The sequence below is a fragment of the Dermacentor andersoni genome, chromosome 6, assembly GCF_023375885.2.
Source record: "Dermacentor andersoni chromosome 6, qqDerAnde1_hic_scaffold, whole genome shotgun sequence".
Lineage (NCBI taxonomy): Eukaryota > Metazoa > Arthropoda > Arachnida > Ixodida > Ixodidae > Dermacentor > Dermacentor andersoni.
The window spans coordinates 116108391-116122681 of record NC_092819.1 but is presented as its reverse complement, the minus strand read 5'-3'; the positions used below and the strand labels follow the sequence as shown (position 1 = coordinate 116122681).

At 45.4% G+C, this 14291-nt stretch overlaps 1 non-coding gene across 1 annotated transcript; it reads right to left on the bottom strand.

Moving 5' to 3' along the window:
* Positions 1–12888: 12888 nt before the first annotated feature.
* Positions 12889–12961, bottom strand: TRNAL-CAA (transfer RNA leucine (anticodon CAA)). Its single transcript has one exon. It is a non-coding gene; the product is annotated as a tRNA-Leu (tRNA).
* Positions 12962–14291: the final 1330 nt, after the last annotated feature.

Here is a 14291-nt window from a genome sequence, read left to right as displayed (position 1 = left end):
TTCAATCACATTCTGGTCATAGTGTCCTGTAAGAATAAATATTTGTTATAAGCAAGTAATCACCAAAATAATTTTGTAACGGAGCATTCTTTGGATGAGGCCAGGCACTTCGCGATAGGCAGTAGGTGGGTTCCTGTCTGGCTTCGTTCGATAAAAAGAAAACTCGTTTCTGAGGACGTGATTGAACAACTCGATGCTCTAACCACTCCACCAAAATCGCAAACGTCTCTCTCACCTGCCAATGCCAACTACGTTTTGATACGACTTGCACGTGTGTTACGTTATGTAGCAGGAGATAGAGTGTGGGGTAGATGCTTTACTGTTTCTCACGCTTCCGGGTAACGGCAGCTTATGTAACCGTAATCTCTACCGGGAAGGTGAGCGGGCGAGCGTTTCTGGTAGAAACGCCGCTGCTCGCGTTGCCCGTGGAGGCTAGCGCCATCTGGATGGTGTTGTTGCAAAGAATCGAGTCTTCTATGAATGGTAGAAACTCTCGAAAAGGGCTTATGTTTGAGATTCTGCGTAACAGAATTACGTTTTTGGGTATACTCAAACACAAATCTGGCACTATCATGTCTGTAGGTTGTGTCTAGCTTGTACTTTATGATTTTTCTCACGCACCTTACTTTCAGGAATTAGTTCAGTAACATTTCTGTACGTGCCATGCGGAGGGTCTTCATGGTTGTGCTTTGGAATGATTTTTCGCCGATTTACGTATGACGTCGACATCGGATTTTTCACAACACCGGGCTCTCAACGGTAGTGCGTTAAAAGTGTATTGTACGAAGAAGTGGTAGCCTCGTTGCACAGTCCCAAATATGGGCCACATATTATGGCGGTCTCTTGTTAACTACACTCTCACTCGAAGCGCGAAGGATGAGCAGGGGTGGGAAGCTCGCGAAGCCTGTGGTAACTGGAATGCATATATAGCACCCTCGTAGGATATCGGGTATTCCTAGGTGCTTCCGACGCGGCCTTCAGCGGGTATCTGACGAAGGCACTTCGTTGGAGCGCCGGTGGGAGTGCGCGCTAACGCCCGTACTCAAGTGCGTACTAAGACCAGAACGGCGTCAACCGCCTCGGCGCCACCTAGCGATTCTTGTTGCCGAGAATCACGTTCTAAAAAGCGTTACAGTTGCTGTCGCGCTTTCCCGCCGAGTGACTTAGACTGCGAGACATTTCCAAGCACTACCATCTATACCGCCATTATAGGTGTTTAGGCTGCCTGTCATTGTTCTACAAAATTAGGGAGTTATGAAAGAAGTGTTGCCCAAATATGCTCACTGAAATGTATGCACTTCATCCACGGTGCAGTATTGCATAAAAACAAGCCTTTGTATGTATACTTTGCTAATCATTATGTAGGCCCCAACGGCTAAGTAACGCCATTTTCACAGAATTGCATGATGTTTCCGCGACATACGTACACGAGGCACATTTTCGGTGGACCCAGGCATAAACCACTTTCGTGCTAAGACAGCTGTATTACCGTCTTCGTCATACGGTTGGCATTGTGGTCGTAGCTTTTCTTTTTTTCGGTCGGCACACACCGGTGCACGTCAAACGCAACTGCTTGTTCTACCCAAATATGTTGGTTCATCCGGTAACTCTTTGAACAACATCAAACAGTGCTGCTTTGTGGCATACCTCTAAAATACTTCGCAGAACACCGATTTCCACCGTACGAGGGTTTTTCATAGTTTTTATGGTGGAAAATGTATAGCCTATGTGTAATTTTCCATTACAGGGAGGCTATACTGCTTGGTTACCGAGAGCTGCTTGGATCGCTTTTCAAATAGAAGAGGCACTGACTATATTTATTATACGTGTTGTGATCATTGTTGTTTGGCGGATTACTTGTTTTCGAAAACACTGACATACATTAGGTGCGTAACTGAATCGGACTTGACAAACAGAAATACACATAACAAACATGCTGATAGAAATAAAATTTAATCAACGTATGCATGCAGTAGACGACTGCCGTATCGAAGCGCAACGCATTTGCACTACTTATATCAGCGTTTTTTTGTTCAAAAGTACCCACTTACTGAAATTATAAAAAGGGCTTCCTTGTGCAACTTCTGTTCAGTAGCAGCGAAATGGAGGTAGCTAAAACAATGTTGTTACGCAAGAGGCATGTTATTGCGATTCGCTTTCTTAAACTGTTGGCAACATAAAAAGTCTTGCCCAGTTTTATACGTGCCCTTAAGTACATAGAGCCCCTTGTTTAACCCCCTTATATGATTAAAAAAATTCAAGCTTGTTCAAAATTGTTTGTATGTTGTTCATCCCACTCCTGCAATAACTTCACTGAGGCTGCGGTATGTATAAAAAGGTACATTTACACAACTTTTGCTTTCTCCTGTTTGTGGGTACGTAATCCCACGTGGTGAAGAACAGTGCTTGCTCTTACATAAGTGCGTACGGTGTTATTCTGAAAAAGAATATCTTGGGTGCAAGCCTTTTAGGATTTGTGTGTCACTGTGTATTGTGCAATAATGAAAAGCAGAATATGCGTCCGAACATCTCCTCTGCCGACGTTCTATGCTTTTCAGAGGCTTTGTTAGAAAAATATTACTGATTACCTACTTGTTGAAAAATTTTTATTAGGAAAACAAATAAATAAGCAGAGAACCAATAAATCAGTAACTAAGTTACTAAGAAACACCATCGTTTTCAATTTAAACCTGGGTAGGGGGCGCTATACGTTAGAGCTATTCCAACTTTTTCTCTGCCTTTTCTCTCACTAGCCTTCCACGGAAACCTCCTTCCCACTCTCATTTTTATCGCCTAGAAATTTTAATAAATAGTGTGTAGTCACTCCCTACCCTTTCGACCTTTGCGTCATAATATACATCTTAACATTTATTATAGGTTTATCAAGGAATCCCCCAAAACTAGGCACAAGTAGCTGCCGCAATCCGTCAGTGATATCAATGCGAGGTGTATTAGTGTTGAAGTAAGCGAACATTTATGTAAATGTATTTATGTAAGTGTAAATCTACACATCTATTATAGGTCTATCAAGGTATTCCCCTAAACTGGGTACAAGTAACTGCAGCAATACGTCAGGGATGTCAATGCGAGGTATATTAGTCCTGAAGTGAGCAAATATTTGCCTAAATGTAGGCGCTGTTAGATCTGGTGCTCCTCATTCTCCTCCTCCTGCTCATGACGCTGGTGATGATGTCGATCATGCACATTGCCATACAATATTTGAAAACATTAGTTCGGACAGCTCAGTCCAAAGCGACCACCATCGTATAAAACTCTGCCTTCTTATATTACACAGCGTAGTAGGCGGTAAACTTATTAATGTTGTATTCTCCCGATAACTTTGTTGTGGACAGCAAAACTAATTAAGTGTGTTTTTTTTTTGTTTCTGAAGGAACCACAGCCGTATAGCAGTGTCGTTTTGCCAACACTGCCGACGCCTGCGAGCGGTGGGACAACGGGGAAACCGCTAACGCAGTTGACTGCGGTGGTTGGCCAGCCAGCGACAAGCGCCACTGGAGCAACAAGCAGCACACAGGAGACGCCAGGAGTGATGACTACGGCTACGCAGGCGACTACGACTACGCAGGCGACTACGACTACGCAGGCGCCTACGCCTGGGAGCGGTGCGACAACGGGGGAACCGCTAACGCAGTTGACTGCGGTGGTTGGCGAGCCAGCGACAAGCGCCACTGGAGAAACAAGCAGCACACAGGAGACGCCAGGAGTGATGACTACGGCTACGCAGGCGACTACGACTACGCAGGCGACTACGACTACGCAGGTGACTACGACTACGCAGGCGACTACGCCAAGAAAAGCGACCAAAAGTAAAGCGAAGGAGCGGAGCACTTCTTCAGTTCCACGGAAGGAAGAAGTAAAGACGACCACTGCCAAAAATGACGAACATCAGGCAGAAAGCAGTTCGACGAATGATTTGAGTGATGATTCCTCCAATTTAAGCTCTATGATCATCGGCATTTCTCTAGCTCTCGCAATGATAGCAGTTTTCGCGGTCATTGCTTTTTTTGCTTCGTCCAGGAAGTCAGCGCCGGAAGAAGATGTTGGGCCACCTAATGCGCCTATCGGGCAAACCGAAGGCACGTCTGTCATCTGAGAAGAGTAATAATTGTCAAAGGCAGCACTGTTTCCCAAATAAAGCATATTTTCAAGCATGAGCTAGACTGTGCGGATCCTCTGTCATCCCTGATACCACTGCCAATAAAAATGTTTCGCTATATATTCTGAAATTCTCGATACTACATCAAACAATAATAAAGCTACAGAAGATGAACGAACCAATTAGCATGTGAGGTTGTCGTTGGGTCGAAATTGTGACACTTGAATTTTCACGCGGCAATAAACCAGAATTCTCGCAAAAGCTTCCACATTGTGGCCTCTTAATTTGCGCGCCACAATTAATCGCGAATAAGCTGAACTAGGCCCCATCACTTCGTCCATCCTACTTCCTGTACAATATTGTAAAAAGGAAAAATTGCTTTCCACACAGCTCTAGCCTCCGCTATAAAGACTATATTTAAAAAAAATTAGATTATGGGGTTTTACGTGCCAAAACCACTTTCTGATTATAAGGCACGCCGTAGTGGGGGACTCCGGAAATTTGGACCACCTGGGGACCTTTAACGTGCACTTAAATCTAAGTACACGGGTGTATTCGCATTTCGCCCAAAAGACTATATTTAGTTTCCACCCCACCCTCGCTCAGTTATATGCTAGCCTCACCAAGGATTTTTCACGCATGGCAGAGCCGTTGACACATCTAACTAAATTTGATGTCGAGTTCAAGTGGGAAACGCCGCAAGCCGACGAATTTGAAAAACGCAAACGACGCATGCAGTCGCCACCGGTACTTGCGCACTTCGACGAGTACGCCGATACAGAAATCCATACTGACGCCAGTAGCGTATACCTCGGTGCCCTTCTAGTACAAAGGAAAAACCTAGCTGAACAGGTGATCGCTCACGCTAGCCGGTCGCTGTCAAAAGCGGAAGGCAATTATTCTACGACCGAAAAGGAATGCCTCGCTATCGTTTGGGCTACAGCAATATTTCGCCCTTATCTATATGACAAGCCATTCAAAGTCGTCAGTGACCATCACGCGTTGTCTTGGCTAGCGAAATTAAAGGACCCTTTAGGTCGACTGGTGCAGTGGAGCCTAAGACTATAAGAATACATCACTGTAACCTACAAGTCCGGACGTAAACACTCAGATGCTCAATGCCTATCACGCGCGCCCATGGAGCCGCCACCAGAAGATGACGAGGATGATGACGCCTTCCTTGGAATATTAAGCGCGGAAGACTTAGCTGAAGAGCAACTAGCAGACCCGGAGCTAAAGGGCCTCGTCGAGTATTTAGAAGGGCACACTGACGTTGTCCCTAGGGCATTCAAGCAAGGATTGTCTTCATTCCCGCTTCAAAGCAATCTACTTGTAAAGACGTACTTTTCACCAGTCCACGCCAACTACCTTCTTGTTGTTTCCTCAGCGCTGCGTCCAGGAGTACTGCACGCCCTGCATGACAATCGGACCGCTGGGCACCTCAGATTCTCCCGGACACTATGAAGAAAGGTATTACTGGCCGCGCTTGGTCGCCGACGTGGCCCGTTACGTCAAGACATCCTGAGACGGTCAGCGACGCAAGACACCATTGACAAGGCCAGTGGGATTAATACAGTCCATCGAGCCTCCTTGCTGACCATTTGAACAGATCAGGATGGATTGTTCGGACTATTTTCGGCGTCAGCAACCGGAAATAACTGGATCGTCGTGGCGACGGACTACCTCACCTACCTACCACCTCACCTGCTTCGCTGAAACTACAGCTCTTCTGAAAGGTAGCGCAGCCGAAGTGGCGAAATTCTTCGTCGAGAACATCCTGCTGCGTGATGACACCCCAGAAGCCATCATCACCGACAGAAGAACGGCTTTTACAGTGGAGCTAACCCAAGGCATTCTGCTTTACAATCAGACAAGGCACAGGAGGACAACTGCCTACCACCCACAGACGAATGCTCTTACGGAGCGCCTGCATAAGACCCTCGTGGACATGCTAGCAGTGTACATCGACGTCAAACCTAAGACCTGGTATGGCATCCCGTCATGCGTAGCTTACGCTTACAATACAGCGTTGCAAGAAACAGCACAGATCATGCCCTTCAAGCTGGTTTACGGCAAGAACCCGACGACAGCTCTCGACGCCATGCTGCCGCACGTCACTGCCGAAGAGAATCTTGACATCGCCACCTATCTTCAGCTTGTCGAAGAAGGCCGACAACTCACCTGCCTACGGATCAAGAACCAGCAGCGTATGGACAGCCGACACTACAGCCTCCGACGACGCTACGTCGAATACTATCCCGGTGACCATGTTTGCGGTTGGACCGCGATACGCCGACCAGGACTCAGTGAGAAACTATTGCGACGGTATTTCGGACCCTACAAGCCATCCGATGTATTGGCGAAGTAGACTATGAGGTCGTGCCGGACGGCATTTCGCATTCACAGCGGCGCCGCGCACGATCTTAAGTGGTCCACGTGGTGCGTCTTAAGGCCTTTTACGCACGCTGACGAACATCCTTATTTTGTTGTTTCTCTACTAGGGGTGTTTTTGTTTTTGTTTAAAACTTTCGTTTGTGTGCAGCATCGAGTCGATGCTTCTTATTATCGAAAGCTGTTTCGGCCGCCTTCGGAGGGAAAATTGACGATTCGCATTTCATCGTGGGCTTGAGACCCGGTTCCAACATAATTATTCTTAGTACCCCAGATCAGGAGGTCGCGGATATTGTGCGCAAGTTCACGCGGATTGTGCTGGGCGGCAACCTTTACGAAGTCAACTCTTACGTTGCGGCACCGGACGGAGTGGCCCGGGGCGTCATTCATGGAATCGACCCAGATGCCCCGCCCGAAGAGCTTATGACTCACCTAAGGGTGAGGACCCAAGGCGGGGAAATCGTGCAGGCCCGCATGCTGGCAAAGACCAAGACGGCCGTGATCACGTTCAGCTCTCCCGTAGTTCCACAATACGTCTATTACTACGGAGGGGAGACTGAGTGCCACCCCTACAAGCCCACGAAACAAATCTGCTACGTGTGCCAGCGCATGGGACACCGATCGGACGTTTGTCCTACCCCGCACATCAAGATCTGTCTCGCTTGCGGGACGCACGACCCGACGGACGACCACGAGTCTGGCTCAAGTGCGCCGTCTGCGACGAAGCCCACGCCACGGGGTCTCGCGAGTGGAAGCAAAAGCTAAAAAACAACAGCACTACCACCAAAAAGCATACTCCACCCGGAAGGAGGAAGGAAGACGACGACAATGATGGAGGAAGGCCAAGGTGAAGCCGCCTGCGGTGGTTCAGCTCGAAATCAGGTCCCGGGCCCAGTCCAGGTCAAGGTCGCGGTCCCGGTCCCGGTCCCAGTCCAGGTCCAGGTCCCGATTCTGCTCGGAGTGGCTAAAGCTAGCAGAGAAGCAAGGGCAACGGCAGCCTTCTACCTCGACATCCACGTTGAAGCAGAAGAACCAATAGGGCAAGATGAACCAAGCCAACAAATACAAGGTGAGCCGGAATCAGTCTAGTACCTCCTCTGCTCAAAATACCAATGAAAATAGTAAATGTTCCCCAGCATGTACGCGCATCTGGGAAGAAAATAAAAAAACTCAAGCCTCAGGTTAACGACCTAAACCAACGCATGCAACGCTTAGAAGCGCTGCTTAGCGAAACAAGCAACAACACACAGGCAGGGCCGCAAAGCGGAACGATAGGCCACCAGCCCGCCATCTCCATTCCTCCCCCCTCAAGAACCACCACGCCCTCATCGCGCCCCGGTCCGGTATCAGCAGCGGCAGGCCATTCAAGTGCAGTCACCCTCGATGGCATTTATGCTACGATACAACATATGCTTTACCAGATGAGCGAATTAAACAATAAAGTCACAGAGAACACACTAAGCCATGAAGACCTTGAAAGAAGAATACGCAAGGTTGAGTTTGGCTCGCGCAAGCGGGTTGACGACGAGAGCAGCAACCCACGCATCAAAGCGTACAGATGCATAGACAACACGGGTGACGTCAGGAACGCCGACAACTGCGACGGCGCTGGCATGAACGTCAGCAATGACTAACACCACACGCAGCGCGCCCGAACACCTCGAGATCGGGCAGTTAAATTGTCGCTCTTTCAACAAGAAGGCAAGTTCACTCCTACTCTTCATCCAAAATCACCTATACCCCCCGACGTCACCTGCCTTCAGGAGCTCGGGAACCAGCCGATCAGGCTACGGGGTTACTACGTAATTAAACACGCGGGATCACCGAAGGTTCCGATTTTAGTTCACAAAATGGTGACGGCCGTGGGACAACATTATCGACATCATGGCATTATTCACGTGCTAGTAGAAGTCCTCCCGCAGAAGAGGGGCAGACGTAGCACTTTCATCCTGAATTTGGACAGTCCGCCGACGGTTCAGGAAGACGACTTCCGCAACATCATTTACGACAGCGTGAGAGCCGCTGGCTGCAACCAGCCGGTAGTGGTGGGAGACATGAACGCTAGACGCACGACTTAGGGCTACGAACGAGACACGCAAAAGGGGAGGTCGCTCCTCTATGCGGTTGACCAAATGGGGCTCGAATTGATAACCAACCTCCTCCAACCAAACCGAGTAGGCAACAGTGTAAGTCGAGACACGTTTCCGGTCCGGTCATTTGTCAAAAACCTAAGGGAATACTCATGGGCGCACCTGGGCGAAACATTGGGCCGCGATCACTACATCTTCAGCATCTCGGTATGCACGCGGAAACTCAAGAGAACAATTCGCGAAATTAGGCTTACTGACTGGGAGGCATTCAGGCTGTACCCCCCGCCCGAATACGATATAACGGACGTAGCGGAATGTATGCAGCACCTCCTGGACGCCCACATCCAAACCACTAAAATCATGACAACACATTAAAACTAATAAAATGGATGTGTTCTTGATAACATAATATGTTGTTTTATTATACACAGATTATACAAAACACCAGCAGTAATGCGCATATCTTCAGAGTGCACACACAGTTCACCAACGTAATAATAAATACAGGTCAACATCATAAAGCAACAAATAGGTACTGTGGTTTTTCTTTCATATTGGCCTAAAAACCAATCACATGAGCATTCAGCCATCATATAAGCAGCACCTGCTTGCATGAATTCAAGGAACTTTCAGATGTGAAAAATCGTTTAGGAGCTTTTAAGCAATAGGCAGGACACTACTATTATGTTTAATTTGTTGCCTGCAAGTGGTAAATCAGGTGAACTGCTAGTTGTCCTTCCGGTGAAGGATATTGCAGAAAATCTGCGGACAAAAACATTATAGCAGCTATTTGGAACTCATGAATGTTAAGAAAGAAGTTAATATGCAATGTTACCATGCTGACAGACAGTCAGATAAAAGATGATACAAAGAAAATATTATATATAGATTACACAGATGCGCCACTGGAGCAACAAGCAGCACACAGGAGACGCCAGGAGTGATGACTACGGCTACGCAGGCGACTACGACTACGCAGGCGACTACGACTACGCAGGCGCCTACGCCTGGGAGCGGTGCGACAACGGGGGAACCGCTAACGCAGTTGACTGCGGTGGTTGGCGAGCCAGCGACAAGCGCCACTGGAGAAACAAGCAGCACACAGGAGACGCCAGGAGTGATGACTACGGCTACGCAGGCGACTACGACTACGCAGGCGACTACGACTACGCAGGTGACTACGACTACGCAGGCGACTACGCCAAGAAAAGCGACCAAAAGTAAAGCTTCTTTCTGCTTCTTCTTTTGCTTCTGCTTCTTTATTTCTGCAAAACTCGGTAGTTACAGAAGTGCTTCATCCCTTGAAAAATATTATTTGCAATACGTTCACTATGGAGTTCTATTAAGGATGCATCCGATTTGCATGCTACAAGTGGTTTGAGCTGTTCAGAGACAGACATATGGCTTGTAAACGCAAGAGCATGACGAAATACTGCAAGTGCTCCAGAAAAATGCTTACATGGTAAGGGAAATGACAAGAACAAGAATGTGAATGAAAAGACCAACTGCCCCAAAGTCTAAATTTAGCAATGTAAGGTTTTATGAAACATAATTACAGTTCTAAGACAAGACAATATACCAGCATGATATGCAGAGAATGGGTGCTGGACATCAAGAGACCTCACTAAACAATGATTACATACATAAAAACAACACATTCGCAGGAAATTTCACAATACGCGACATATAAGCTATGTGATTCATGATGCACCCATGTCAGACATCCTATTGTTCAAGTAACCAACTTCTTTATTCAAGACCCATGTAGAAGGTTTGTTAATGCAGTTATTGGTTTCTTGGATGGAAAAGACCTAGTATACAAATCTGCACTTCCCTGCCTTATATTTGCAAAGTGGATGTGTACAGTCACATTTTGGCACAGTTTGGCATATTTTGCAATGTTTTGTGAGATATCCAGATGCTGTTACCACCTGCATCTGTGCACAATGCTCCTGCAGCCTGCCATTAGCACAAATCCAGGTCTATCCTACATAATACCCCAGTCACACGGGCACTTTCAAAGTCCTTTGAACCAAAGATCCTTTACTTCAAGGGAGAATGTACACTGTCACACAGGCACAGCAAAGGAGCCCTACTGCAAGGGGGCTTTGCGTCAAAGGAGTGCGCGTTCGTCCTTTGAAACCTCAAGAGAATACTCTCAAGCCTAGAGGGCGTCTGACATTAGAAAAAATAATCTAAAAATATGGAAGTTCAATTTTTACCTCTTCAGAACGAGCTTATAAGTACTGAATACTGTTACTAAAGTACTAAACACTTTCGGGACACCCGCAATCTCCATCATGAAAGCCCCGGTACAGCAACACCGGCACGGCCTGTCGTCAGCAGCAACATCGACACAACATGCTTGCCATGTGCGATTTGGTTCTTTTGTCAGTGGCTGCTAGGCATCCCAGTCTCCTTGGCTTTTTTCAGAACATTTTCTTTCCTTGTCACTTTTGTTTTGTACTTTTTACAGCGTTTACGTGTACCTACCGCTAACTAGCCACAACGAACGAAACAAAGCAGCTGAAGCAAAGTCAACAACGAATAATCGACGCCAACGTGCGGTGTACGAAGCCGTACACATGGTGGCCATCATTACAATAAATACATCTGTTTGTGATAAAGTAATGCCTTTACTACGTGTGCATTTTGTTTTGATGTTTCTATGTATTAGCAAAAATAAATGTTGCTGAAAAAAATGTGACACCTTTATTAAAAGACGCACTGGGCCATATTTTTTTTTATTACTTTCGAGGTGATGGTAGCGCTAAGGATACATTGCGGTTTCTGTTAAAAGCTTCAGCGGAGGCTACCAACGGAGACCATGTAGCACCTACATATATCTGTTGAACTAATGTCTTTGAAAGCTCAATGCTCCTTAACTTCAAAGGACCTTTGGCATGCTCGTGTGACTGGGGTATAACACTTGCTGCTGAAGGCATTAAAGGCACTCAAAGGTGCCTCAAAGACAGGCTGAGCATTCTGCGCAGGTTAGCGTGTTAGCTAGGCCTGAAAAATTTGCAAGACATTGTAAAAGATGTCAATACATGGCATATTAGAACATCACAAAATACTCAGAAAATGTAAGGCTAAAATTGCACACTGATGTATAAGGGCCTTCCCAGACAAACCGATAAATAGATTAGCACACCTTCTATTGAAATCTCGAATATAAAAATTGATTACTTGAAACAGATGTACAGTACGTGCAAAATAGAATGAGTGATGTATCTTATATGTCACGTATAGTCAAATTTTGCTGCAAATGTGAGCCTTTCATGCATGCATATAATCGCACTCATGTACTAAAACAAGTTCATGTTCAGTGCTCATTTCATGTGTTTCATCTTATAGTGTAGTAACTATGTTTCCTAATGCCAGTAACCAACTCTCCCAACTTTCAGCAATAGTATGCAAGATTATTTAATCTTAGAAGTATGATAGCATGAAGAAATAAGGATAAAGACCTGTCAACAGGACTAGCATCAACTACAAGCTGATTTTACTCCTGGATGGAAACGAGTATTAGTAACCGTAATCATTATCAATGTTTCAATGAGGGAGTGGGTGAACCCAGAACTTGCGCAAAGAATAACTACAGTAGTCACATGGCTGAACATATGAGCCGTGGGTGTTTCCCTATCTTCCAGCACATGAGGTTAGTTGCAAAGAGCCCTGACAGAGCTGAGAGGGAAGTGATTGTGGTTTTCCACATTAGCAAATAAGGATCGACATGTGTCGGAAAATAATCACCATCTCACATCAAAAACATTTAATTTTTTATAGAGCACTTATCCTCAATTCATTACACAGATTGCGTTAGGTGACTAATTTGTTTCGCTGCTATTCTTAGTGCTCCATACAAGATTAACCTTTTCTATGCCAATTTTATTTTCAGAAAACCACTGAAATTTCTCAAATATTTTTATTAGCTATTCTTTGTGAGGAGTTTTCATTACTGCAATATCAGCAGTTTGTTTAAAATTTTCTGCTGCCTTTTACTAGCTCTTTTTCATGTTTTTAGGTTGCCAACAGACAAGGGCGCAGAAACTGTCTACATAAAGCATATTTTTTTAAGAAAGTCAAGCGTGCTTTTTTTATCCTCCATGAAACATGTTATTGCAGGAAGAAAGGTGGTTAACCGAGGGCCCCTATTTTTATTAGCCATATCATAAGAAGCCAACAAACACTGACACCAAGGACAACATAGGGGAAATTACTTGAGCTTAATAAATGAAATAATGAAACGATAAATTAATGGAAATGAAAGTGGATGAAAAAACAACCTGCCGCAGGTGGGGAACGATCCCACAACCTTCGCATTTTGCATGCGACGCTCTACCAATTGAGCTACCGCGGCGCCGTTTCACCATCCACTTTCTTGGGTATTTATGTTTCCTTGTAGAACCCTGGGAGTGTTAGCCAGCGTTACCACTCACAGGCCTTGGCGGCGGACGTGGAACATCCTTTCTGCCGCAGGCGTCACGAGAACGTGATCTTTTTTGAGTGAAGGCAACTGGTCAATAAACCCACACATGCTACCTGAAGGCATCAATGTTGCCTGATTCGAGACCCTCGTTATGTAATAAACTAGAAGAAAGAGGGTTAACCGAGGGGCCCAATTTTTATTAGTAATATCATAAGAAGCCAACAAACACAAAGGAACACATAGGGGAAATTATTTGAGCTTAATAAATGAAATAACGAAATGATAAATTAATCGAAATGAAAGTGGATGAAAAAACAACTTGCCACAGGTGGAGAACGATCCCACAAGTTCACTTTCTTTTTTTGGGGTGGGGGCAAAAACTGAACACATAACTAATCACTGATCTATCATGCAAGTGGTGTTTGCCTATCTCAATAGTCTATATAAAGACAGAAAAGTAGGCTCAGGTGTTTTTATCTCTAAAAGAAAAGACATGCTTTTATACGGCAACCTATCAACTTGAAGCCCACGGTAGTAGTTCATCTTCTATGGCATCTAGCTGTTGAGCACGAGTCAAATAAAAATTAATGCAAAAGTATTAGTGTTCCATGCTTTTAATGCATGGAAAAGGGACACTAAAGGAAATTAATGAGTTAAGTTAGATTAAAGGTTAGCCTTTTGTAATAACAAATTCATCATTTATAACAAGAAGAGAGCTTTTATAAGCAAGAAAATTAGAGAGCTGGAACATCAAAGGGCACCAACTAATATATTGAACCCAATTCTGTAGTTTTATTTGCCAAAACCACAATATGATTATGAGGCATGAAGTACGAGGGATTCCGGAATAATTTTGACCCCCTTGGTTACTCTACTGTGCATACAGTGCAAAACACACACGCATTTTTGCATTTCACACCTATCAAAATGCAGCTGCCACAACTACAATTTGATCATCCACCATCAGGCTTGGCAGCGCAACATCAAACAGCCCAACTCAGAGCCCATGCTTGTCAGCAGCCTTCTGCAGTGAGTGCATCACTTGGTGCTCATGAGGCAGTACTTCCAGCTGCTTCAGCTGCTTTAAAGTGTGCGCACTGCTGGATTTTGCTGTTTTACAGCCCTTAAAGCCCAACTACAACAAAAGTTAGGGCTGCACAAAAAAATGATTCAAACAGTGTACATACAAAACAGCATTCTAGCAATCTTGATACCGAGACTGAAATGAATGCCACAATTACCAGTAACTGGCAGTGAGGCA